Source organism: Triturus cristatus, chromosome 8, assembly GCF_964204655.1.
Source record: "Triturus cristatus chromosome 8, aTriCri1.1, whole genome shotgun sequence".
Taxonomy (NCBI): Eukaryota; Metazoa; Chordata; class Amphibia; order Caudata; family Salamandridae; genus Triturus; species Triturus cristatus.
In genome coordinates this window covers 142,723,688-142,750,732 of record NC_140591.1, presented here as the reverse complement: position 1 = coordinate 142,750,732, position 27,045 = coordinate 142,723,688, and the positions used below count along the sequence as shown (strand labels likewise).

The window sequence follows — 27,045 nt, the reverse complement described above, 5'->3', positions numbered from 1 at the left end:
ATCACCATTGCCTGTACTAGCGTTCTGCGGTGCTTAATGGGGAGATAAGGAAGCATCTTCCGCAAAAGTCACAAGCTATAATAACAGGAGCTGGTGATTGTAGCAACATGGTCTTTCATTGAGAGGGCCTGATCTAAAGTGAACTCCAGGTTCTTCACTATTTGCTTCGGAACCAGGGCAGTTCCAATCTCCTTGGGCCACAATTCTGTGGACCAGGCAAGAGAGGCTTTCCTTACCAACAAGATCTTTGTCTTGCTCGGATTCAGCTGGAGAAGATTCTCTGTCATCCAATTTGAGATTGAGGTCATTCTTGCTGCGAAACGTAGGTTTTTTGACGTGGCATTTGGGTCGATTTTAAAAATAAGCTGGGTGTCGTCCGCGTATGAGATAATCTCAAACCCGCAGGGCTCAGCTATTTTGGCCAACGGGGACATGTAAAGATTGAACAAGGTAGGGCTAAGGCATGAACCCTGAGGGACACCTTTGTCCAGTCCATGTTTGTTTGATCTAAATGGCCCAAGCATAGTTGTTTGATTTCTCTCTGTCAGGAAGTTTTGAAGCCATTTCAGGGCTTGATCTTGGATGCCACAATAGCTCAACCTCTCTAGCAGCTTAGGGTGTGATATCGTGTCGAATGCTGCGGAGAGATCTAAGAGGACCAGAATGGCTGATCCTCCCGCATCCATTTCTAGCCTCAGAGAGTCTGTGACCGCAAGGATAGCAGTTTCAGTGCTGAAGCCCGGTCTAAAACCTGATTGCGAAGGATCTAAGTGGTCGTTCGATTCTAGATAATGGCTCAGCTGTTTGTTTATGGCTGCTTCAAGTGATTTTGCCAACAAGGGAAGCAGAGATTCAGGCCGATAGTTAGCGAACGTGAGGGGATCTGCAGTTGGTTTTTTCAAAATAGGGCGAACAAAGGCTTCCTTCCAGATGGAAGGGATAGTGCCTGTCTCTATGGAGCTGTTGAATATAGCTCGGACTTCCGAGGCGCAGCATGGTGAAATAAGGGCCATTACCCTCGGAGGGCACAGGTCACTAGGCGATCCCGACTTCGCCGATGAGAGCAAGGTGTGTACTTACGTAATTGTTAACGGTTCAAATTGATTGAGCTTGCTCGAAGACTGTAGATTAGGTTCGGCACAGCTTGTGGGTGGGATATTGGTCTCAGTTCGTACAGGAGGGAAATTAGCGTAGATCAGATTAATTTTATCCTCAAAGTGGGTTGCTACAGAGTCACAAAGGTCTTGTGACTCTATTTGAGGCAATCTACACACCTGAGGGTTAACAAAGTCTTTAACTATGTTAAAAAGCGTTTTAGAGGAGTTAGTAGCTTGGTCAATTTGTTTTAGTATAAACGCTTTCCTTGCTGATTTTATATTCTGATGATATTTTGTCAAAGAGAGTTTATAGGTCCTTCGGTCCGAGGGAGTTTGGCTGGTTCTCCAGAATCTCTCTAAGGCTTTGCACCTTGATTTTTCCAACCTGAGTTCTTCTGTATACCATGGGGCAGATTTACGTTGTTTGGAGGGGCAAAACGTTTTTATGGGAATTAGAGAGTCAAAGACTGTGGTTAGTTTGGTCGAGAAAGACTTCAGCAACTCTGACGTGTCTGAGCCTGACGGTGGGGGCGCCGGAGGCAAGGCATCGTAGGTAGCCGAAAAGGCTTCTAGGGATAGGTTATTCCAGGATCTACGAAATTGGGAGGAGCGAGGTTCAAATTCGTGTAGGCTAGTAGGCTTCTGTTGTCGGAGAGTGAAAGGGACCATAAAGTGGTCAGACCATGTTAGAGGGAGGGGCGGGAGGTTGGTAAGATGCGCCATATTAGAAAAGATCAGATCAAGAGCGTGGCCTGCTCTATGCGTGGGGGCGTTTGAGAGGAGGGAGAGGCCTATTTGTTTTAGGCAATTTAGGAGGTTATCCGTCTCGGGATTCTCTGAGGCCTCCCCATGAAAGTTAAAATCTCCAAGCAGGATAAAGTTGCTGGACGCTATTGTTTGCAGACTGCAAGTAAAAGGACACTGTTTAGACTTAATTATTACTCTGGATATTGAAATTAAAAAATCTAATATGTCTACAGTCAGGCGGTGAAAATACATAAACAAAAACTTTAATATCAATTTCCCTAATAAGATCTTCCACAAACAGAACAAATATGGGAGTGAACCGATCACGTTCCACAGAATAAAATACTGCTATCATGTAAGATGAAACAATCTGGAAGCAGCTACTAAAACTCTATCCCCAGGGGCAATTTGCTAATATTTCACACACATTTTATTAAACTGTTGTTAATGTTATGAACCAAGTAGCATCACTATAAACACTCCCCCCCCCCTCTTGGAACCCCCTTCAACTATCTCCCCTCTTGGTTTGCTCAGTTTCTTGGTGATCTTAAACACCTCTGTCATTGACTGGAGAACAGATGGAGAAATTCTAGACTAATTGAGGAATGATGAGTTTCCAGAACTATAGAAAGAGTATCTTTCTAGAAAAGTGGAAGTGGAATGGGTACCAACCAAACCAATGAAATCTCTCGCCTTGTAAATTTTTTCACTGCCTCCTTCCTCGTCCCATCCTATCACTCGTAAATGTGCAGGCATTTCATTGTTTTCGTTACAAAATCCAAAACAGACAAAGTTTTATAATCCAGGTCCGCACAGCCACAGGCCTCAGTTACTATAAAGGACCCTGATGAAAAGTCCCAGAGGCAAACTGTACCTTTCTAATTTAAGTCACTGGAGATCACAGAAACTAAAGCTATGCTCAAAAAATTTGTCCTACTTGTTATGAATTTGACATACTGCTTGTAGTGGGTACTAGATGCACAGCATTCAGAATCGCTTATTGTATTTCTGGGGTTATCAACCAGTCACTTCAGCAGGTTCCCACATGACATGTGAAATCAGTTTTGCTCCTTATTAAAATGCTCTGCTTGAACCTGAAAATGTTCAAAACTACTGTTTTGCGGGAGGTTTTAAAGAAAGCACTGTAGCCTTGCAGTTCCAACAGTTCTTGGAACATCATGAACTACTGGATAGTTTTCAATTGGGTTTTTGGCTCAATAACAACACCAAACCATGCTTGTTTCACTGTTAGATTACTTTTAAGGGAGTACAGATGAAGGAGAGCTGTCACTGCTTGTCCTTCCATGCCTGTCTGTTGCATTTGACACCCTACATTTTATGATCAAATCTCTTTTTATTGGCAGACATAAGGGATAAACACTTAAACAGCAAGCCACCTACAACCCAAACCGGGCTGGCCGCGTGGGTTAACTGCATACGGACAAACAAATTCCATGTCCAAGAAGCAATGTTATCGCAGTACAACAGTGGTAATACACACCATGCCACCTACACACCGATATGGGCTGACCGAGTGCAGGGGACAGGTGATTAAGGGACAGTAGAGCCTTGTTAGTATGTGCAATGAACATCATATTTCATATTGTGGTATTGTCTCCAAGCGATCTCAGCATGCTGTTGCTGTGTACGACAGATTAGTGTGCATGCCAAAGAGTAACAGTTTAATCAAGAAAACGTAAAATAACCCAGACAGACCCAACACCCACTCCAGCCCCCCCCACCCTTTTCCCTTCTGACCAAGACTCATCCAGCAGACTTAAGATACCTAGCTCGACTAGTGTTTATTGAGAGGCAGTTAATTCACCTTGCCCCTGACTCTGTGGAAATCAGCAGAAATCGCTGTTAGCATGAGCTGAAGCCATTTTGTTTTGGCACATTTTAGTTAGCCATGTGCTCCTTCCGTCTTCACTGTCGCCTGCTTTGCTATTCTGCCTGAGTCATCAACTATAATTAACTCCTTCAGTACTGAGCCAGAGCACTGCACATGCTCAGAAAGGCCTGTAGCTGCTAGAATGCACCTGTTCTAGTGTGTAACTGTCAGGCTATTCCAACTGATGTAAGCAGTTTAGTTTCCCCTCCCACTCTGTTGACTAGGTGATTTCTGTATGTCCATATATGTGAATAGCTATTCTTGTGTATACTTGTACCGCCTCTTTTTGAGTCTCCATGCTTACACTGCAACAAAAGGTGTATAAAAGCACCCTGGTTTCTGTATTCCATGTACTGCCTCATTGCCTGAGGGTTCTGTAGCGATGTAGTCCCACTCATGAGTGATAATAAAATATTGTTTTGATATTACAGCTTCCGTTCCAATCTCTATTTTGTTGGTCTGAGGACTAAAGGGCAAAGAAGGGCTAACCCTTGCACTGGTGGGACCCGGAAAAGGCTCACTTCCACAACTCGTCTTGTGTGCTGGGCAGTAACATCAGGATACGCAGCTAAGATGGGCATGTCAGTTCCCTGAACTCTTTGGGCAGGATGGAAATTAATGGAGACCAGATTTTCGTGTATGATGAAGGATCAGTGCCCGTCGCCATTGACAGCCTTTTCATACCCAACAGGGATCACAGCATTGTCTGTGGTACGGGACTTAGTCTGTGTCCTAATTGGTCAGAAGTAGCCTGTGTGCCGCGTTCAGGGCCAGTGCAATCTGTCGTCCTCTAGTGGAGAGTGGATTTGTGAGTGCACTGGGGAGCCCAAGAAGGGTCTAAGCGGGAAACCGCGGGATCTCAGTTTTAAAGGCGCTATCTATGTCTTTCAGGACCATATTCCAAAATCTAGAAAGCTTTGGACAGTGCCATAAAAGATGCAGCAGCGTCCCTGGGTTGCCACAGCCTCGCCAGCACTGGCTGCCACACTGTGCATTCCATTTATGTATGCGTGCAGGGGTGTTGTATTAGTATGAGCTAATTTTGTATGCTGTTTCGGTGTGCCCTGAGTTGTGTGCTGTGTCATGAACCATATAAAATATGTCTTCTCATTCTTTGTCTGTACGGGTTCAACCAAGTTCTGATTCCCACCGGATCTGGCCTGGGATCTTGTAGTTACGGGGTGCTTTCATCAGATGGCCATAGATTTCAAAGATGAGCTTCTTATCGTCCGCTTTGAGGAACAGCCACTTCTTGAAGGGGGTCCTGGGACTGCTTGCCTTTGGGCGTGTCTCAGTGTTAAGCAACCAGTGTGTCAACTGTGTGTAAGTAAAGTGGCCCATTTCTAGCAAGGAATAGTGACTCTTGAGTTGATCAAATGGGATAAGACCCTCATGGTCAAAAAGGCAGCCTATCCGCTTGCAAGCACCCGCCGCTTAGCGATGCCTGGAATCATACCTGGGGGGAACTCTGGGTTAGCGAACAAAAGCACCATAGGAGATGGGAAGGATGAGAGCCTCGAAGCCTCCTCCACCCTATCCCATACCTTAAGCGTTGGTTTTGTTACAGGGGACGAGCAGAGTCCTCATGACCTGTGGGCGAGGGGAAGCCAAGCCTCGTGCCAGATGTGTGCACCACCACCGTTTGGTCCATGACGACCTAGTGCTTCTCCATCATATGACGATTCCATTCCACCAGGAAGCAAAGTTGTGCTGCCTGATAGTAACGTAGGACGTTAGGCACTGCAAGGCCCCCCTCTTGTTGTGATCGTTGCGGCAGCTGCTTTTTCAATCGGGCTTTGTTTTCCTCCATATAAAGCGTTTGATCGCTCTTTGGAGGTTGCTAATCGCGCCGGGTTGGGGAGTGAGGGGGAGTGGCTGAAAGATGAAAACCGCAGCTATTCTGCCCAGCCACGAGAGAGGCAATCGGTGCCATTGAGTTAAGACCCTGCATATTAGGCCGTGAGTCTAGAGTAGTTAATCTGAGCTGTTTTAGTGAGACTCCGTGCTAGGACAACTCCCAGAAAGGGGAAGTCTGCATCAATCCACTGAAAGTCAAACTGGGATCGTAGTGTTTGTATAGTACCCAGATTTATGGTAAGGTGTAAAATTTACAATTTCTGCGCATTTACACAGAAGCCTGACGTCGCTCCAAATACGTTTAGCTCCGAGACAATGGCTGGGAGCTAGGACAGGAGCTGAGTGATGGAGAAGATGATATCATCCGCATAGAGGCTAATCAGGTGGTGATCAGCCCCGAATAGGATGCTCGACACCTTAGGGTTATCTCTCAGTTTCTGCGCAAAGAGCTCCATGTACAGGGCGAAGAGAAGCGAGGAGAGCGGGCAGCCCTGTCTCATGCCTCGGTCAATAGCGAGCCCACATGAACTCACCCCGTTAACCCGCACCACGGCACTAGGGGTGCTATAAATGCTTTAATCCACACCTCGAACCGCCTGCCCACTCCGAAGCGCCTGAGAGTTGCAAACAGATAAGCTCAGTGCACTGAGTTGAACGCTTTTTCGGCGTCTATGGCCAGCGGTAGGGCCTCTTCCCGTGAGCGATGCACCTTATCAATAAGATGGCAAAATCGCCTGGTTTTGTCCCCACACTGGCGAGAAGGGATAAACCCAGCCTGATCCAGGTCAATGTGACCAAGCATCAAAGGGTTAAGACGATGTGCCAGGACACCAGTGAATATTTCACGCCCACGTTTAAAAGTGAGATGGGGCGGTATGAGCTACTTTGCTTGGGGTCTTCCCCTGGCGTAGGTATTACTGAGATTGAGGCCTGTAGCATTGACTCCATTAATGTGTCAGCAAAGGAATAAAAGAGGAGAGTTAGGAACGTGGCCAATTCCCCACAAAACGTCCTAGAGAAGGCAGCACTGAACTCGCCCGAGCCTGACGATTTAAATGGCTTCAGCCTAGCGATCATCGATATCACTTCTTCTATGTGGATAGGTTGGTCTAGTGCCTCTGTTTCGGCCGACGGGAGAGGTGTGACCGCCGCTGTCTGCAGATATGACTGAGGGCCTCTTACCATTTTGGGGTCCCTCGCGTACACCTCGGCGTAAAACACCTGGAACTCAAGCTGCTATGCTAGGGGCGTCAGACACTTCAGGGCCCGAGCGTGGTTCTATGGGCTTGACCGCATGCGCGTATTGCTTGCTGCCCAGCCGGTGCGGTAGCATCCGCCCCCCCTTTATTGGTCCCGATGTATAATTTATGTTTGAGGTGCAGAATCGCAAATTCGGCCCTGTCTTGGTCAAGTCGTTTAAGCTGCAACCTCTCCTTTTCCAGTCTACACCAAACTTGGGGGGCCCCGGTACGTTTATGGATGGATTCCAATTCCAAAACGGACTTATCCAGATCCTGCCTCTTATTCTTCCACGCTTTATTGTCATGCGCTGCCTTCGCAATGAGAGCTCCCCGAGCAATCAGTTTTAAGGGCTCTCACAATGAGAAGAGGGACACCGCGCCAATGTCATTAAAGGCCAAGTAGTCCGTTAGCGTCTTCTTGATTGCTATGACTGTTCAGGTGAGTGTAACAGTGTCTTGCGCAGTTGCCAGGGTGGTGTCTGAGTGGGGAGCGAGGAAGTGTGCAGGGTCAGTGTGACGGGTGCATGATCAGATAGCGAGCGGGGTTCGATGGAGGAGGCAGTTACCCGGTGTGAGAAGGTGGCCTGATATATGCTGTCCACTAGTTATAGTGGGCACCCTGTATCAGTCCAAACAACCCCTTATGGTGATTAGGTCAAAGACAACCTTTATTGAAAGCTATCCTAGTGGTAGCTATGGAAAGCAGCCTTCAGGCTAAGTCTTGAAGGAATGTAAAGCAGCTTGTTTTACCAGTCTATAATCTCTTGAATGATCAAATGAAAGGACAACCACACCAGGTATATATTTAAAATATATGATTTAAGATAAAACACACCCCACTAGTCCCTTTATGAGACTGGAGTTCGGAGTACTTAATTTACAAGTTAGCAATCAACAGTAATAGCACAAATACACGTTTGAGCCATAGGGGCGTACCAAACCATATACCAATAAAGTGGTATAAGAACCACGACTGAACTAGACACAAGGCCTAGAGCCTGTAGTATCGCTGGGACCACAAGGAACCAACCAAGGTAGTGCGCAGGGGACCCACGGGGGCCGGGTGCAGTGTGTAAACACAACCGTGGGTTCCTGTTAGCTTCTATGGGCAATGTCGCAGTTGGAAATTTAAAGATTAGGGACACTTAGAATCGAGTCAGGACCAAACCCTTTTGGACCTAGGAAGTTCTAGGGCTAGCACCCATGGGAGCACCGGAGTACTCGTGTTACCTCACCCAGGGAAGCCGGGTGCATAGGTGTCTTTTGGTGTTGGGTCGCGTCGTCGATTTCAATGGAAGCTGGCGATGAAGTGCTGCTGCCGTGAAGATGAGAAGTTTGCGAAGCAATTCAAGCCTGGATCTAGGAAGGAAGGAACCTGAAAGCAGAGGGGACAGAGTCTGGGTCACTTACCAGTGACCAAGGGCAGGATGGACCAATGCCCACTGATGTTGGGTGCTTCAGGTGAGCTGACGAGTGTCTTGACTCTTCAGCCACGAGGTCCAGGAGGCGCCGATGCCGACCAGGAGCTGGATTCGAGCTGTCCCACGAAGTCTGTCGAGTGCTGCGGTGTCGGCGACCAGATTGGACCCAACAAGCCTTGGCAACGGCAAGTCACTGGAAATCAGAGAAAAGACTGGGGTGCAGACCAGCAAGGTCTGGGGGACTCACCCAGCGAGGGGATGAGTCGGGGCACGTCTGGAGCAACCAGGAAAGCCCAATCAGAAGAGGAGTTGCCTTTGTGGGGACCTACTAGCCAACGGGCTAGCGATCGTGAAGGAGCCTCGAGCGGTCGCACTGGAAACTGGCCCACGGGTCACTCGTGGAGTGGAGGCCAGAAATCTTCGGTGCAGGGGATGCTCAAGGCTGGAGCTACTTGGAGCCCAAAGCACAACTTCGAGGAAGACCAGGAAGATGATGTTGCTGCAAAAGTTCACGGTGTCCAGGGGTCACGGTTCCACGTCACCCACGATAGCCACATGCCTCAGCTTTGCTGTGGACTCCGGGTAGCCTCGGGAAGTCTCGAAATCCACCTCTGGGGATGCAGAGACTTCGGCGTCCGGTAGGAGCTTCGGAATTGCAGACCGGACAGTTGCTTCTTTGGTGCCTGCCAAGCAGGGTAGTCACTCCTTGACTCCAAGGGAGATTTCTTCAGTCTTCTAAGCAAAGTAGAACGTCGAAGGTCCAGGATATATATTGCAGAGTTTCGTCCAGGGTAATCTAAAGTCGCAGGGACTGGGTTCCCATACTTATACTAAGTTTGGGGGTTGGACATACTCTAGGGACCCACCTATGGGAGGGTTTGGAAAGAGGGGTGGTTACACCCATTTCCTTTGTCCAGTTTTGCGCCAGAGAAGGGGCAGGTAACCCCTGCAACCGATTTGAACTGGACTATGCACAGGGACAGCAAACGTGCCCCCAGTGCAGGACTTCAAAGCACCAGAGAGTGCTCCCGCCCACCCCAATACACATCTGCCTGTCTGGGGAGGTGGTTACACAGGAAACCTATTGTCCAGGCCTCCCCTGCTGGAGTTTCGGTCAGCAGCAGGAGGCCAGACCCATGTCTGTGGCAGAGGCATCCATTTTGTGATGCCAGGGCTCAGGAAAGTCCCACCGGGTTAGTCCAGTGTGAACATGTCTCTCCCTCTAGAAGGGTGGAATGCTATCCCCGCCGCCACAACTGGCGGGGGAGGGGGGGGGGGTAGTATTCCAAAGCGTTTGACACCAAACACAACATGTTTTGATGCAGCCATCCCAAAGTTAGCATTTACCGCGAGGTTATAATGCACTTAAGAGTATATGGTATGGCTGTATCACAGAACAGCCATAAGGAAGTATTTCCGAAAGCTGCAGAGGGGCTCAGCTCATGCTTGGGCACCTTCTCACAAAACCAAGCACTCTGCCTTCAGGATTGTCAAGGCCTGCCATAGGAGTGACTTATAGGTTTATATGTGTCTGTGTATATATATATGTGGATATAGGTAGCCTATACCACTGTAAGGGGTGCAAGCACACCCTTACCCAGACTGCAGTAGCAGACCTGTGGTGCCATTTTGGAGTGCTTCCCAGGGGTGGCATAATACATGCTTCAGCCCCTAGTAGGCCTCTGAGGTACCTATGCCCTAGGTACATAGTATACCAAATACTAGTGGCTTATAAGGCACTCCAGAATCCAATTAGAGATGTACCTAATGTACATGCAAACCATTTTAGAGAGGAAGCAGCTAGGCTGTGGGCCTAATTAGCAGGGCCACAGCCAGACTAAGGTCGAAAAACAGTGAAACACCAGCAAAAAGTGGGAGTACCCATGTGAAGCAGATCCTTCTCTCCTACACCCGGTACCAGGCTGAGGGGGAGGCTTAAAAGTGGCCTAAGTGAGCATATGTCTTGTGTGCTGCGGCGTTCATCGGGGTGTTGCACGCGCCAAAGTTCACGCAGCCCACAGTCAGCGAACCAGGCCAATCCCTCAGGGGAAGAGAGCGCCAGTGTGCTCAGTTCTCTTCCCTGAATGGTCCTGTTCTGCGTCCATTACTATGTTGAAATCTCCACCCACTAAAATTGCTGAATCTGGGGTTGAAGCACTTTTGCTAGGGAGTCAGTCATAAAGTCCTCTTGCCGCTCATTTGGGGCGAACAGAGAAGCTACAGTGAAGTGAAATGCGCCAAGTTGCACCTGCAGGGCCAACAGGCGACCCTTAATCTTGAGAAATAAACCCAGGACCAACCTTGAGAAGCGCTTAGAAAGAAGAATAGCTACACCTACAAAGACCTGATCAAGGAAGCTAAAGCTGAGTGGGAGGATCTAAGGTGGCAAAATTTACTCCAAGCTCTAGCTGACCGTGACTCGAGGGCGTTTTGGAACATTGTTCGATCGGGCACTGTAGCTAGTACCCCAGCAATTATTCCTAATCTCAGTGAGGAGGTCTGGCTCGCCCATTTCCAACCCCTCTTCTCGGCCAGTAACCCTCCGGGTAGCAACGATGCAGGCCTCTCACAGATTGATACTGCAATGGACTTGCTGTGCCAGGAAGACATTGAGTCTAGCCTCTTTTCTCTCCCAGAAATCGAATTGGCCCTCAATTCCCTTTCAGTAGGGAAAGCTCCGGGGCTCGACAAGATCCCCGGTGATCTCTACCGAAGTGATGTAAAAATTTGGGCACCTTATATACGTGTATATTTTAATGCCATTTTGCAGGGCCTTAGAATCCCGGACACCTGGTTGGGTGCAGAAATCATACCCATTCACAAAAAATCTTCCCCACTGGACCCAGCCAATTACCGTCCCATAAGCCTGATTGATGTTCCTCAGAAGCTGTTCGCCCGAGTCCTCTTATCCAGACTGCAGATCTGGATGGAGGATCAACACATCCTAACCTCCCTACAGGCGGGGTTCCGAGCTAAGGTTTCTACTATAGATCAACTATTTAGATTACTCTTGATCTATTGGAAGACAGTCAGCATGGGTGCTGGTAATTTGTATCTGATCTTTGTGGACCTTCGGTCCGCTTTTGATATGGTGCAAAGGGAAAAACTTTGGGCCATTCTGCTAGAGATGGGGGCCCCCCCCTACCTTTGCCACTTATTCAAACGACTCCACCTAGGCACCTATGCAAGGGTGAGATATGGGAGAGGCGGGGAAATTTCCAGGCCATTCCCGGTAGAGAAGGGTGTGAGGCAGGGCTGTGTCCTGGCCCCCACCCTTTTCTCCCTTTTCATCAATGGGCTGATTGAGTATCTTTTGCGCTCCGCTAACCTGGACTCCCCTGTTTTGGCGGGGCGTAAGGTCCCGGCCCTGATGTTCGCTGATGATACGCTCTTGTTATCCCAATCTTACATGGGCATACAGCGAACACTAGAGGCCTTTTGCTCCTTTTGTAAAATCAGGGACCTGGAACTGAACCTCTCTAAGACCAAATTTATGGTTTTTGGTTCTAATTCACTTAATTGCCCCCACCCTAAACTGGGAGAGGTTGAGTTGGACAGGGTTGCCACGTTTGACTATTTGGGGGTGACCCTTAATGATAAAATGAATTGGGGATCCCATTTGGCAAAGGCAAATTTGAGACTAGCCCAATCAGTGGGGGGTATCCTGAAGGTGTTTAATAACTCTTCGTGCAAACCTCTAGGCCCCCCATTGGAAATCTACAAATCCCAAGCCAGGGGAGGAGCACTTTATGGTGCTGAATTATGGGGTTACTCTACCCCCGCTTCCCTCTCATCTATTGAGAATTCCTTCATCAGGAGATTGCTGAAACTACCTGTAAGCACCCCACTAATCCCCCTGAGATGGGATCTGGGTTTGATCCCCATCGAAGAGATTGCCCTGGACCGTCCTCTTCAGTTCTGGAGGCGTCTTTGGTCAACGCCCGAGTTGGAAAGCTATAGGTTTGATCTCGGTGACATTATGGCAAGGGGAAAATCGGATAAGATCCCCTGGCTTGCCTACATAAAGAACCTTTGCAACCTAATTGGGATGAGGAATTTATGGTCTGCCCCGGAAGTGACCTGTCGTACACTTTCGAAGAACTCATTGAGGGAGGTTTTGAAATCTTTTAGGAAGGGTATCTTACTCCATTCCTCCCTGGGCAGGCTTACTGACACTTTTCTGGATATTAAGTGCAGTCCCAAATTCGAAGTCTTCCTAGACGTGATCCAACCTCCTCTGGCTAAGAAACTTTACATGCAGTTTAGACACGGTTCGCTCCCACTGAGAGATTTCACCCATAGATGGTCTAATGTTGCAAACCCCGTTAGCTCGTGCCCCCTATGCTTTGCTACTTGCGAAACAGAGCTGCATGTTGTTCTCTTTTGTCCTTCATATACCATTGCACGGAAAAAGTGGATCATCCAGCTATGCAAGTCTAGGGGTCTTAGGGACTATATGGAGGTGTTCAGAATTCTGAAATATGACACCACCCCTTTGGTAGTGTTTGCAATGGCTAAATTCCTCCTCTCAATGTGGTTTGTTAGGTCCAAATTTTTGTCTTCTGCTACTCACCCCCCTGATTCAGTACTACCTATATCATTATCTTAGTTCTTTGAGGTATTATGTGTATATCTCTGGCCCTGGATTAATTTTAACTTTTTTCCCGTTTATGGAAAAGATCTTCTTTTTATTGTGTAAGTCCCATAGAACTGTTTTAATGTTTTAATGGATTTCACTCTATACAATGCTATTTAATCTTGTTTTAAATGTATTTATGTATTTATGTCTTTTTATGGTATTTTACCGAAATAAAAGCTTTGACTGACTGAGAATAGCTACACCTCACTTCTTCCCTTTCCCTGATGACCAGAATTGCTGGGCGAATCTCTTGGTGTGCATCCTGTGCGTGTCTTCGGGAAGCAGGCATATGTCTCCCTGAGAGTGTTCCAATAGGGAGAGTACCGCAGACCTCTTGATGGGATTGTTGAGGCCACTTACATTGAGGCTAAGGACCTTGATCTCCAGGGTCTAGATAAAAAAAGAGGCTAAGCAGTAGCGGGCAAATGACTCACAGGACTGGTTGGGAGAAACACAGGACCCAGCCTGTTGAGAAAGATTCTTGATGGCCCACTGGTGTACCGCGTTGATCTGCTGTGACACGTCGGAGGAGGAGCCCCCGTACATCAACCGAAAACCCCAACAAAAAAGTAGAGCAAATCTAGAAACAGTAGAGCCCATCATAAAATGAAGGTGCAGGCGAGAGGAGACAGCCACGGCGAAGAGAGTCGTCAGGTAAAAGCGGTGCTCTGCACCCTCGCTCCTCCAGTCTCATCCCTTCAGCACACTGTACAGTACCTCATTGGGGAGGTTATGATCAGGTTTGCTGTCACCAAAGAGGGAGTGCAACACCTTAAGCCTTTCCTTGGCAATGGTGGTCAGGTCTGGAGGTGACACTTGAGTTGTGGGCCACATCTTGTCCTGCGGAGGTCTTTGCCAGGAGCTTTGTTATCCGCAGGGGATCGGCAGGGATCTTGATCCTTGAGATCTAGGTTGAGAACTTGCAGCCTCCCTCAGGAAACATAGCTGGTATGTTTTACCGCCTGATTGGAAGATAAGACTAAATGGATGGCCCCAGGAGTGGAAACGTAGGTGGTTGGTGACTGGGCAGTACTTCTTTTGTTTCTGTAAGGAAGTGGCCTTGAGGTCCTGGAACAGCTGGAGCAGATCACCCCGGAATTGCATCTTCTGATCCAATCTGGCGGCCTTGAGAATCGCTTCTTTCACTTTGAAGTTATGCATGCAGACCACTATGTCTTCAGGTGGACGATGAGGTGCAAAGGGGGGCCAACCCAGTGGCATCGATCTATCTTGGTGCTGTTCGACGCGGCATCACCCAGAATGCTGCTAAATAGGGCTTGGATGCAGCCCTCGAGGTCTGAGCCCTCCACGCCCGTAGGGACCCCCCGGATGCGGACATTGTTTCTTCTAGACCTGTGTTCTAGGTCTTCGGCATGGGCCTGTAAGTCAATTTGTTGGTCCGGGTGGTGGATGATTTCTTGCTGTAGGGCTTCTATTTCTGCGTCTCTGGTCACGGATCCCTCTTTAAGGGCCACCACTCTCTCCCCCACTTCATCCATGTCACGGTGCACTTCCCTTAGTTCCAGGGTCAGATCCTTTTCCACTGTCTGAAGGTCCTCGCGCAGCGTAGCACACAGCGACTACAGAAACTGGTGGGTCATTGAGCCTTCGGCTCCATCTCCCCCGCCGGGATGCTTCGTTTTCCCCGCCGCCATCTTCTCCTACTGAGCCTCCCCCATGTCTTTAAACTGCATTTCACGGACTAAGCGGTCCTTCTTTGCTTTTGATGTGGCCATCACTCCCCAGCCACCGGCTCAGGAAGCCGAGGGGCGCAAGAGGTGGGTCGACTCATTTGAGGCCACAGCGTGAATGAGCGCCAGTCCAAGGCTGGGCCCAACCCGCCCTTCTGCAGAACGATCTAAGCAGGGTTTCAGCCCCTTTATGGTTGACCAACTGCCCTGAGTCAGGGATCTCTGCAGAGATTCATTCCATACTGTGTGCGTTCCATCATCAGAAACAGGGTCACGTCTTGTCTGGAGTTGACGATGAGCAGGAGGCCGCCAAGGAACGGAAGCTGGAGCGCTACCAAGCACTTCACTAGAAGTGTCAATGTAGTTCTAGGCCCAGCAAACCATCAACGCTCCGAGGTCTTAAATTGTGGGGCCGTTCAGAGCAGCTGCTTCAGCTGCTGAAGCGGAATAATTGAGGCCCCGGCTCACGGTCTTTCATGCAGCTCTTGCACTGAGGAGCAAACTAGAGAAAAGAAAGAGGACAGACCAGGAAGGGCCCATGCGTCCCACAGCAAACAAGTCATCAGAGTTCTTTGTGGATTGCGGGCCCCCGTTTGCCGTGTCCAACATGTGACAAAGAGCAAGCGGGGGCTTACTTGAGCGATCCAGGGTGCAGCGAGACTGAGATTGCGGGGGGGGGTTCAGATTCCTTCAGTTGCCCCGGTCAAGCTGGGACCTAATGCTGTTCCAGGCCCCGGGCTGCAGTCCACTGGGGCGGCAATCATGGGCCTGTACGACTGCCAGATGAGCTCTCCCGCAGGCCGCTCTTCGGAACCTTCGCCCCCGTGCTGCGAAGATGTGGCCGAGAAGAAAGGTGGGGGCGCAGCTCGTGTCCTGTTGGGATCCCTCCCAGTGGCCCTCCAGCGGGCCCCTGGTTGCCGCACGTATTAGGAGAGTGAGCAGGCTGGACCACAGAACACCAGTCTTCTGTGTGCGGCGCTTACTGTAGCCTGTGGCCACCACTCTGACTTGTCACTGCTTGACGCCGCCCCCAGTTGAACTCAAGGTTCGTTTCCAGGCCGCAGGTCTCAGGGGAAGTTGATGTCCCTCGGGCGACTCCCAGAAAGCCCAAACCAGCTCAGGAGGGGGTCTCGGTGTCCTTCGTGCTGTGGCCCACCATGCCCGTCGATGCCTCCTGCCGTCCAAGCGCTCGTCTCCGACTCGTTCTTCCTGATACTAAGGGACAGCGCCTCTCGCACTGCAAATAGGCAGTGGCACGATTTGTTTCCTCTCAAACCATCCGACTGTGCTTCTCAGGGCGCCAGGGCAGCCGCCTTCTGTTTCAATGACGACCCCTCCCTGTGGCTTTGCCGAACAGAGAGTGCTATTAACGGTGCTTTAGGCCAGGCGGGGTGTCTGGGGAACTCCTGGCATGCTGCGTTAACATAAATATGACATTTTGTTGCTTCCACGCAGAAGTCTTAAATGGAAAGTACAATGGTGTTGCTCGGTATTGAGACCTTAAAACTTGGAATTTAGTGTTTGGAAGTTAGAACTAAGGCCCTTATACCTGGATTTTGGAAAGGGGTAAAACCTATCTGTTGCAGAAAAAAACTAGAGTTTAACTCTTCAATTCTTTTCCTACCATTACGGTGCTGAGGTGTTAACTGAATAGAGGCATCTACAAATAATTAATGTGTTGTAGCAAGCATTAATAATAAAATAACTAAAGAAAAATCAAACAAATATTTGCTTATCCTCGGGATTATCTTCCTATAGAATTTTATGTCTACCAGCAATTACACAAGTACAATGGGTAAGACTATTATTACATTACCAGGTAGGTGACAAGGTGTCTTTAACTAGAGTGTCAAAGACGGTCAGAGTAACCTCCTTCTATGTATTTGTCCCTGAGGATTCACTTTCCATAGAATGATTTCATCTGCTACACAGAGGGCCTCTCAGTCAAAGAAAACGATCTTATTTTGAAACAGAAAGATTTGAGGCATTCAAGTCAGTTTGCCTTTTATACTCAAGCAGCCGATCTTGAATGGGAGTCAATGGGTGCGAGCTCTTGTTTACAGGGCTGAGTGGAATGAAATCTATTCAGAGTAGGAACATTCTTCCTGAGATAATGCCATTCATGAGGACTGCAAATCCTCCCATTGAAGATTCCTGACCCCGAGAGTCTACAGAATGCTTATGAATGCACAGAAATGATCATTTCTGCAGCGTGGCCTATATGCAGTACTTGGCAGGATGGTAAACAAACTCTTAGACAGTAGGACGAGCGCATTTTTCCAGGGCTAAGGGTATACTAGCCCGAAATATCTTGCACTAAAGGCAGACAGCTCTGCTGACAAAGCTGGAACAGCTCAAACAACATATATTAAGGATGATGCGGAATCTGCTCTTCCATGGAACGTCAAACAAGAATAAACCATTATATAGGTTAAAACATTGTTACTGCATATTGCTTTGGCCTGTGGGGAACTCCTGCAAGAATTAAATGCATGACCTTAGCAAGCTGTCCCTTCCACGTTCACACATACACTTACCCCCACGATGAATGGCTCAGCGTAGAATGTGCACAAGAAAGTCAGCTTTAAAAACAAAGAAGAGAAAGACAGGGGGGATAGGGAGAACGTTGAGAAGAGAGTGAGTGGCAAAGCTAAGCATCATAGGGAAAGGCGGAGCTTTGCTTTCAATTGGGAGCAACAAGGGGTACTAATGCCTTTTGGTACCCGTGGCACTTTTGCCAATGGTCATGCTTTAACAGCGGAAAGAAGTAGTACCAAGGCCTCTGTCACTGTGGTTTGCCTCAGCTGCCCATCGCGAAGCACAAGTTGTAATGTGGGCCTGAAAATGTTCTTAAGAGGTTTGCTGCTGGCATTGGCGAATGCCAAGGTTGTCTCTGCCTAGTCTTGATTCCACCTTTTGCCTTTTTCTTCCACCTCCCTACGCTTCCCGTCTCTCTCACTCCTGCATGTTCTTTTTCATCCATTCTTTCTTCCCTTCATCACTATTTTCCTATCCTCGTCTTCCTCCATTCTCCATTTTCTGCCTTTCTCTTTCTTGCTCTGGACCAGTCTCTGTTAATGAAAAATAAGTACAGTTGGTGCGCACCACTGGAGAAAATTAAACACTGACCTAGCCTCTCAAAAGCAAACAGAAGGCCGCTCGGGGGTTAATACTGTGATGTCACCAGGAGTTACAGAGAGTGGAATTTCACATTTTGGTGAGTTGATGTCCAAAGAGAACGAGTGAAGAGGAGATAGAGGGAGAAAGTGAGATGGTTATGGAAGAACATTAAGAGTTTGAGAGATGGAGAGAAATATGTAGGAAAGACCAGAATACATTTTTAAAACTTCAGACTCCACAAACATGAAAATAGAAAATAAGAAATACAGTTCAGATAAAAGTCTCCTCGATAGCTTCTGCTAGCTTTAGACTCAAGAGACTACTTCGCTCTAGACCGAGGGGAATACTGACTGTGTTACCAACTCCTGCATTCCGTCTTTTGCGCACATATCAGTTGCCATTCCTCATAATGTCTTGCTCTCAGCTAGCTCACTAACTCTTTCAGAACACAGAGCAGGGATTTTCGGTCTCTTTATTCCCGGGCAGGCATTCTCTCTCTCCTGAAGGGGCTTTAATCCTGCGGAGGTTCCCAGGGTTTTACCTTTTGCTGCACATCAAAGCTATGCATGCACCTTTGCACTGTGGAGAGCCCAGGTGGCACCTTCTGGAATTTGCCAGCTGTGGTCCCCGTTATTGTCTCATCATGGTTGAACCAAGCATCCAATTTCCTGCCCTCATTACATCTCTCCTGCAAAACTGGTGTCTCTCTCGAGAGTCTCGGACTTGATCTGTCTCGATTTCTGAGTTCCATTTACAGCTAAAAAAGCCTACTTTTCCCATCCCACATCAGAAGGTTTGTTGACCTGCTAGAAGATAGATGACTTCTCATATGATGGGAATATTGATTTCCGTTTTGATTGCTCCTACATCTGAACTAGTGCAATTCCTTTGCAGCCAGACATGAAAAAGGGAGCAGCAGAGATCTGGAAAAGCTTCGCTCCTCTATTATAGTTAACAGTTAACAGAAAACTTGGCAAGAGCACATGGTTCTCCAGTAAAAGACTTAATATATTTGCTGCCTACCTGTACCTGGTAGTCGTGGTAGTTCTGAGAGAAAGATGCAGGAGAATCCCGTGCCTTTTTTCTTCCTGAGAATAGAGGACACATTTAATTCAATTTCATTGTCTATAAAAGAATTATCCTCATACCTACAAACCATACCAAGATCATCTGCAATCTTATTTAAAGAATGTGCAAATTATGTGGTTAAAGAAAAACAATAATGAATTTTGTTGTAAGCTTGAAATACACACCATCGTTATTCAAATGAAATCTTCCACCATAATTTCTTGGGACATATGCAGCCCTTCAAATGGCTATATCGTACTGTGTACAATATATCACTGTTGATCATAGCATGTGATTTGATTAGAAGCTTTTCCTGCCGCTCGAATCAATCAATCAATCAATCATTTGTGGAGCGCGCTACATACCCGTGAGGGTCTCAAGGCGCTGGTGGGGGGGGGGGAGTGGGGGGGGCTGCTACTGATCGAAGAGCCAGGTCTTGAGGAATCTTCTGATGGCCAGCAGGTCTTGTGTCTGTCATAGATTGGTAGGGAGAGTGTTCCAGGTCTTGGCGGCGAGGTAGGAAAAGGATCTGCCGCCGGCGGTTGTTTTCTGGCGAGGGCAAGGCTGGCAGAGCGGAGGCTGCGGGTGGGGGTGTAGAAGCTGAGTCGGTCCTTGAGGTATGCTGGTCCGGCGTTGTGTAGGGCTTTGTGTGCGTGGATGAGGAGTTTGAAGGTGATCCTCTTGTTGATGGGGAGCCAGTGCAGGCCTCTCAGGTGGGGGTGTGATGTGGCTGCGTCGGGGGACTTCGAGGATCAGTCGTGCCGAGGCGTTCTGGATGCGTTGCAGCCGTCTCAGGAGCTTGGTTGTTGTTCTTGCGTAGAGGGCGTTCCCGTAGTCCAGTCTGCTGGTGACGAGGGCCTGGGTGACGGTTTTTCTCGTGTCGGAGGGAATTCATTTGAAGATCCTGCGGAGCATTCGGAGGGTGTTGATGCAGGACGCGGAGACGGCGTTGACTTGCTTGGTCATGGAGAGGGCGGAGTCGAGGATGACCCCCAAGTTGCGTGTGTGGTCGGTGGGTTCTGGGGCTGTTCCTAGCGCTGTTGGCCACCAGGAGTTGTCCCAGGCTGATGGGGTGAGGCTGAGGGGGTGGGGCCGAGGATGAGGACCTCCGTCTTTTCTGAGTTCAGCTTCAGCCTGCTGTCCTTCATCCAATCGGCGACGGCCTTCATTCCTCTGTGGAGGTTGGTTTTGGTGGTGTGGGGGTCTTCGGAGAGGGATATGATCAGCTGGGTGTCGTCGGCGTAGGAGATGATGTTGAGGTTGTGTTGTCGTGCGACGTGGGCGAATGGTGCCATGTAGATATTGAAGAGCGTCGGCCTGAGGGAAGATCCCTGTGGGACGCTGCAGATGATCTCGGTGGTCTTGGAGCGGAAGGGTGGGAGGCGGACGCTCTGGGTTCTGCCGGAGAGGAAGGATGTGGTCCAGGCCAGGGCCTTCTCTTGGATTCCGGTGTCATGGAGGCGTGCTATTAGGGTGCGGTGGCAGACCGTGTCGAAGGCTGCTGATAGGTCCAGAATCGGAACGTATCTTAGGCCAGATAGAATTGCATTGTGACTATTTTAACACTGTTTTTAGAATTTTAAAATTGAATCTGCACTTTAAAAAATAACAAACTTGTTGCTCTGCTTACTGTTCTCACGTGTAAGGCGCCTGGTCTCCAGCTTCCCCAGTGCTCCTAGTGGCTCCCCCGGTAGCAGCCAATCATGCTGCGAGAGGGCGGAGCTGAGGGCCGGGAACGGAGGTAAAAGCAGACGCAGCGCGTGAGCTTCTCATTAGGCTTTTCCTGCCACTCGAATCGGAACGTATCTTAGGCTAGATAGAATTGCATTGTGACTATTTTAACACTGTTTTTAGAATTTTAAAATTCAATCAATCAATGTATTTGTAAAGTGCGCTACTTACCCGTGAGGGTCTCAAGGCGCTGAGGGGAGGGGGGGTGCCGCTACTGCTCGAAGAGCCAGGTCTTGAGGAGTCTTCGGAAGGCGAGTAGGTCCTGGATCTGCCGTAGGTGGGCAGGGAAGGTGTTCCAGGTCTTGGCGGCGAGGTAGGAGAAGGATCTGCCGCCGGAGGTTGTTCGTTGGATTCAAGGGACAGCGGCGAGGGCGAGGCTGGCGGAGCGGAGCTGGCGGGTGGGGGTGTAGAAGCTGAGTCTGCTGTTAAGGTAGGCTGGTCCGGCGTTGTGGAGTGCTTTGTGTGCGTGGTTGAGGAGCTTGAAGGTGAACTTCTTATTGACGGGGAGCCAGTGTAGGTCTCTCAGGTGGGGGGTGATGTGGCTGCGGCGGGGAACGTTGAGGATCAGTCGGGCGGAGGCGTTTTGGATGCGTTGTAGTCGTCGTAGATGTTTGGCTGGGATTCCTGCGTAGAGTGCGTTGCCGTAGTCCAGTCTGCTGCGTACGAGGTCCTGTGTCACCGTTCTTCTTGTTTCGGTCGGGATCCACTTGTAGATCCTGCGTAGCATGCAGAGGGTGTTGTAGCAGGAGGAGGAGACAGCATTGACCTGTTTGGACATGGAGAGGGAGGAGTTGAGGATGAATTCTAGGTTGCGTGCATGGTCCGTGGGTGTCGGTGCTGTTCCCAGTGTGGTCGGCCACCATGAGGCGTCCCAGGCTGAGGAGGTGGGTCCGTCTTGTCTGAGTTCAGCTTCAGACGGCTGCTCCTCATCCAGTCGGCGACGGCCTTCATTCCCTCGTGGAGGTTGGTTTTGGCGGTGTGTGGGTCCTTTGTGAGGGAGAGGATGAGCTGGGTGTCGTCGGCGTAGGACATGATGTTGAGGTCGTGATGGTGGGCCACTTGTGCGAGGGGGGCCATGTAGACATTAAACAGCGTCGGGCTGAGGGATGAGCCCTGGGGGACGCCGCAGATGATGTCGGTGGCTTCGGATCGGAAGGGTGGTAGGTGGACGCTCTGGGTTCTGTCGGAGAGGAAGGACGTGGTCCAGTCGAGGGCCTTCTCTTGGATTCCGGCTACTTGGAGGCGTGTCTTTAAGGTGCGATGGCAGACCGTGTCAAAGGCGGCTGATAGATCCAAGAGGATGAGGTCTGTTGTTTCGCTGTTGTCTAGTTGGCGCCTGATGTCGTCTGTGGCGGCGATGAGGGCTGTCTCAGTGCTGTGGTTCCGTCTGAATCCGGACTGGGATGGGTCCAAGATGTTGTTATCTTCGAGGTGGCGGGCCAATTGTATGTTGACGATTTTCTCAATGACCTTCGCCGGGAACGGGAGCAGGGAGATGGGCCGGAATTTCTTGAGGTCCTTGGGGTCCGCTTTGGGCTTCTTGAGGAGGGCGTTGATTTCGGCGTGCTTCCAGCTTTCCGGGAATGTCGCTGTTTCAAAGGAGATGTTGATGAACTTCCGTAGTTGGGGTGCGATGACTGCGTCTGCTTTGTTGAATACGTGGTGTGGGCACGGGTCTGACAGGGATCCTGAGTGGATGGAGTTCATGACCTTGCATGTCTCGTCGTCATTGACGTTGGATCAGGAGGTCAGGTGGTTGGTGCTGGTGGTGTTCGCAGGGGAGGTGGAGTCTGGTGTAGTCGGGGCGGTTGTGGTGTTGAAGCTGTCGTGGATGTCAGCGATCTTGCGGTGGAAGAAGGTGGCTAGTGAGTCGCACAGTTCTTGTGAGTGCGGGATGTCGTTGGCGTTGGCACTGGGGTTGGAGAGTTCCTTTACAATGCTGAAGAGTTCTTTGCTGTCTTGTGCGTTGTTATCCAGGCGGTCTTTGAAGGAGGACCTCTTGGCTAATCTGATGAGGTGGTGATGTCTGTGGGTGGCCTCCTTGTGGGCTGCGTTGTTGTCCGGTGTGCGTTCGTGGAGCCATTTCTTTTCCAGTTTCTGGCATGCGCGTTTGGTGGTCTGGAGCTCTTTGGTGAACCAGGTGGCTCTCTTGCTGGCGTGGTTGTTGGAGGGTTTCTTGAGTGGGGCGAGGGTGTTGGCACAGTCGTCGATCCCTAGTTTGAGGTTGCGGGCTGCGGCGAGTTGGTGCGGTCAGTGGGTGGGATCTGGGCGAGGGTGGTGATCAGCCGGTCTTCGGTGACTTTGCTCCAGCAGCGGCAAGGCAGCTGTTGAGTGCGGTGGTGCGTGGTTGGTTTCTTGAAGTTGAAATGGATGCAGCGGTGGTCGGTCCAGTGGAGTTCGTGGTGTGGTCGAAGGCGACGTGGGTGCTTGTGGAGAAGACCGGGTCCAGCGTGTGGCCGGCGGCGTGTGTGGGTGCGGTGACGAGTTGTCTGAGGCCGACATTGGTGAGGCTGTCTATCAGGGTGACGGAGTTGGCGTCGTTGTTGTTCTCGAGGTGGAAGTTCAGGTCCCCAAGGAAGATGTAGCCCGTGGAGGCGAGGGCGTGGGTGCTGGCAAGGTCGGCGATGGAGTCTCTGAACTGAGCCCAGGGTTCGGGGGGGGGTCTGTAGACGAGTGTTCCTCTGAGGGTGGCGTTGGGATCGGTGTGGATCTGGAAGTGCAGGTGTTCGGCCATGTTGAGGGTGTCATCTGCGTGGGTGGCGAACTTGAGGGTGGACTTGTTGACGATGGCTATTCCTCCTCCGATTCCATTGGCATGGTCCCTACGGGTGATGTTGTAGCTGTCCGGGATGGCTATGGCGATGTCGGGCGCCGAGGAGTCGTTCCACCAGGTCTCGGTCAGGAAGGCTACGTCTGGGGCGAAGGTGTCGAGCAGATCCCAGAGCTCGACGGCGTGTTTGCATGCGGAGCGGGTGTTGAGGAGTATGCAGCATAGGTGGTTGGGTCCTGTCCTTGGAGGTTTGGTGGCTCTGTTGCAGGTGAAGCTGCAGGTGCGGCAGGAGAAAGGTCCGTGGGTCCGTTTCGGGGCGGCCTGGAAGCAGGTGTGATTTCGGCCGGCGTTGAGTGCGTGGAGGGTGCTGGCATCGTAGCGGAGTCTAGTGTCCTGGCGTACGGGGGCTCCAGGGGTTCTGGCGCTGGGCTGGGCAAATTGAATCTGCACTTTAAAAAATAACAAACTTGTTGCTCTGCTTACTGTTCTCACGCGTAAGGCACCTTGTCTCCGGCTTCCCCAGTGCTCCTAGTGACTCCCCCGGTAGCAGCCAATCACGCTGCGAGAGGGCAGCGCTGAGGGCCGGGAACAGAAGTAAATGCAGTACGCAGTGCAGGAGCGCAGCGGACGCGCGCAGCGGGTGTGCCAAAGGCAAGCCCGTCTACGCCCGTCCGGGCCCAGGGGTCAGTCCCCATGCCCGATTCATTACTTATTCACCGGATACACTGAAAACGATGCATTCTACTTACCTGAGCCTCACGCTAGAAGCTTGACCCCTCATATTGGCTCAGGAAATCTTTATTAAACGTAGCTCCTTCCCTGAAATTCAGACCTTCACTACCCCCAAGCATAGTACTCAGAGGCAAGCTACATTTGGGGAGGTGCCCATATCTGTATATTACCTTAACACCCGCTCCCTTGTAAAACATCAACTGGATATTTTTCTTCTTTTGCTCTCTGATAAACCTAATATCCTGTTACTGACGAAACCTGGCTCACTGATGATTTTGCTCCAGATATATTGGCGGCACTACCCCCCAATTACTATATTATTCATGCCAATCGTCTACCTGGCAAAGTGGGGGGGTTGCAGCCATCATTCATACTGTCTATAGGTTCTGCTCCCTGACTTGCCTTCCTCTCAAGGAGACGGAGAACATAGTCATAAAACTTGAATCAGCTAACTACTCTTTTGTCTGTTTTTTAATATACAGACCACAGTCTGGTCTAATGGCCGGTCTATTTCTACTATCACAATTACACCCTGCATCTGGTCTGGCCACCACTTACTAAAATTCACTTTGGAACTCCCACCCATCAAGAAAATTAATACGGTCAAAGGAGGCCTTGCTAGGAAATGGAACTCTATTAACAAAGAAGACTTCTTTGACACTCTATCCAATACAGCCCCATGCCCTGGCGGCAATGTTAATATCACGGAAAGGAAGGTATCGGAATGGCTATACAATGCCAGTAATAAGCATGCACCTCTAAAAAAAGTCAAAACTAGCCCGTCGTGCGGATTCACAGAGATGGATTTCCAATGAACTCAAGACTCAGAAGCTAGCCCTGCACCATCTGGAGAGGCAGTGGCATCTGAAGTACTCTCCTAGAAAAAAACTACTGTACATCACTGCCCGGAAAGACTACAAGAAGAGCATTCTCACTGCCAAAGCTGCCCACTTTTCCACATGTATTATTAATTGCAATAAAAACTCTAAAGACATTTTTACCATAATCAATGAACTAGCTAATCCTGAGCGAATCCTCCTGAGAGCCACACCCTCCCAAGAACTGTGTAATTCATTAAATGATTATTTCATTGATAAAATTACTACCATTAAGGCCAGTATTCCCAACCACCCGGCCACACTTGACCCGCCTGTCTTGCATTGAAACAACCATATTCTTAGCCACTTTCCTACTATCAGCAATGAGATTTTCCAAGATCTCCTAGTTAAAGTCAAATCTGGCTCCCCTTCTGACTGCTGCCCTCCCCATATACTCAAGGACTGCCTCGCAATCCACTCCTGCCCTGCTCTTGCCCTCCTGAATGAGTCACTCTCATCTGGCATAGTCCCTTTGGCTTTTAAGAAGGCCGTAGTGGTACTCCTCCTGAAAAAATCTGGAGCCGACCCCGCGCTCTTATCTAATTATCGTCCGATCTCCCTGCTCCCCTTTCTGGCAAAGGTCCTAGAGGGCCACGTAGCTAAATGCCTCTCCAATTTTCTAGAGGAGTCGAAATATTTGGATTACCATCAGGCCGGTTTTAGGGCTGCCCATTCCACAGAGACCGTGATCCTCGCTGTCCTGGATACTCTCCGGGATAACGCTGATAGAAGCTCCCCTCAGGCACTGGTGTTATTGGATCTCTCCGCCGCCTTTGACACGGTCGACCATACCATCTTGGCCAACTGTGTCAAACAGGCAGGTGTCCAGGGATCGGCAGCATGCTGGCTTACCTCCTTTTTGGAGGACCGCTCACAGGCCGTCCGCCAAGGACATTTCTTGGCCCCCCCTCGCAATACTACCTGCGGTGTTCCTCAGGGCTCGGCTTTCTCTCCCCATCTATTCAATCTTTATATGGCCCCCCTGATCCAGTCTCTCAAAGACAGGAAGGTGTCGGTCTTCAACTATGCAGATGATCTACAACTTGTCCTTAAAGTTGACAACCTGCACAGCTCTGTTATCGATTTCCAGGCCACCATGCTGCATATCCAACATTGGATGGATCATAACCATCTTAAATTAAACCCCAGTAAGACAGAGATTGTTCTTACTGGGGACAGCCATAAATTCTGGGGCCCACACTATTGGTCATCGGAGCTAGGCTCCCCTCCCCTCCACTTCGGCCAAAACAATGGGAGTCTCTGTCGACAGTGACCTGTCATTGAAAACCCAGGTTGGCGCAGTTGTGTCCAAGTGTTTTTATCAAATGCGCAAGATCAGGAAACTACATCGTTTTCTCACTCAGGACACACTGATCCAGGTCATAATAGCCACTGTTTTATCACACCTGGATTATGCTAACTCTGTGTACTTAGGCATGCCACATTACCTGTTCAAACGTCTACAGATGGTTCAGAACCATGCAGCACGATTGGTCTTTCGACTACCTAGATGGCAACCAGCAACCCCACTGTTGAGGAAACTGCATTGGCTCCCCATTTCCCAACGCTGTGTTTTTAAAACTGGCTGCCTCATTTTTAAAGCTCTGCATGGCATCAGCCCTACGTTTATTAATAGCCTAATACTCAGGCACACCCCCATGCGCAATTTAAGGTCTGCCCATCTCTCCCTCCTTTCCACCCCAGTGTTTAAACGGGTACGTCAAGGAGGCCGCAGATTTGCTACTCTTGCCCCCAAACTGTGGAACTCCTTCCCGTTGGAAATTCGGTCTTGTACAGACCTTTTGCAATTTAGGAAATCCCTGAAAACCTGGCTATTTGCACAAAGCTAGATTCTATGTCCCTATTTGACAGCATTTGGAGCCTTTTAGCGCCATGAAGCCACCCGGCGTACGTGCGCTTTATACATTTTTATTAACATTAACATTATATGTTCTACCATCTGGAGCTAACAGTTTTCATGGATAACATATGGTTTCCATCTTTAAGAAGCCTAATTATCTACCCTCAGGACTTTTTATCTTCCTCTGCTTATATAGTGATGCAAGGCATTTCCTCATTAATTTACCATGTCAGTAACAAAACACACACGTAAAAAAGATGGAAACTTAGCACCATGCTATGTCCTCCTCTCCAAAAACTAG

General features: G+C 49.5%; 1 protein-coding gene across 3 annotated transcripts in view; it reads right to left on the bottom strand.

The window, feature by feature from the left end:
* Nucleotides 1-27,045, bottom strand: part of ZBTB20 (zinc finger and BTB domain containing 20) — a 1,375,461-nt gene that overhangs the window by 789,914 nt on the left and 558,502 nt on the right. For 2 of the 3 annotated variants that reach the window (XM_085621157.1, XM_085621156.1), the window contains one exon: nucleotides 18,728-18,792. The gene's annotated coding sequence lies outside the window, so the exon portion shown is untranslated. The remainder of the gene's footprint in view (nucleotides 1-18,727; nucleotides 18,793-27,045) is intronic. The other variant, XM_085621158.1, reaches the window with a different exon arrangement.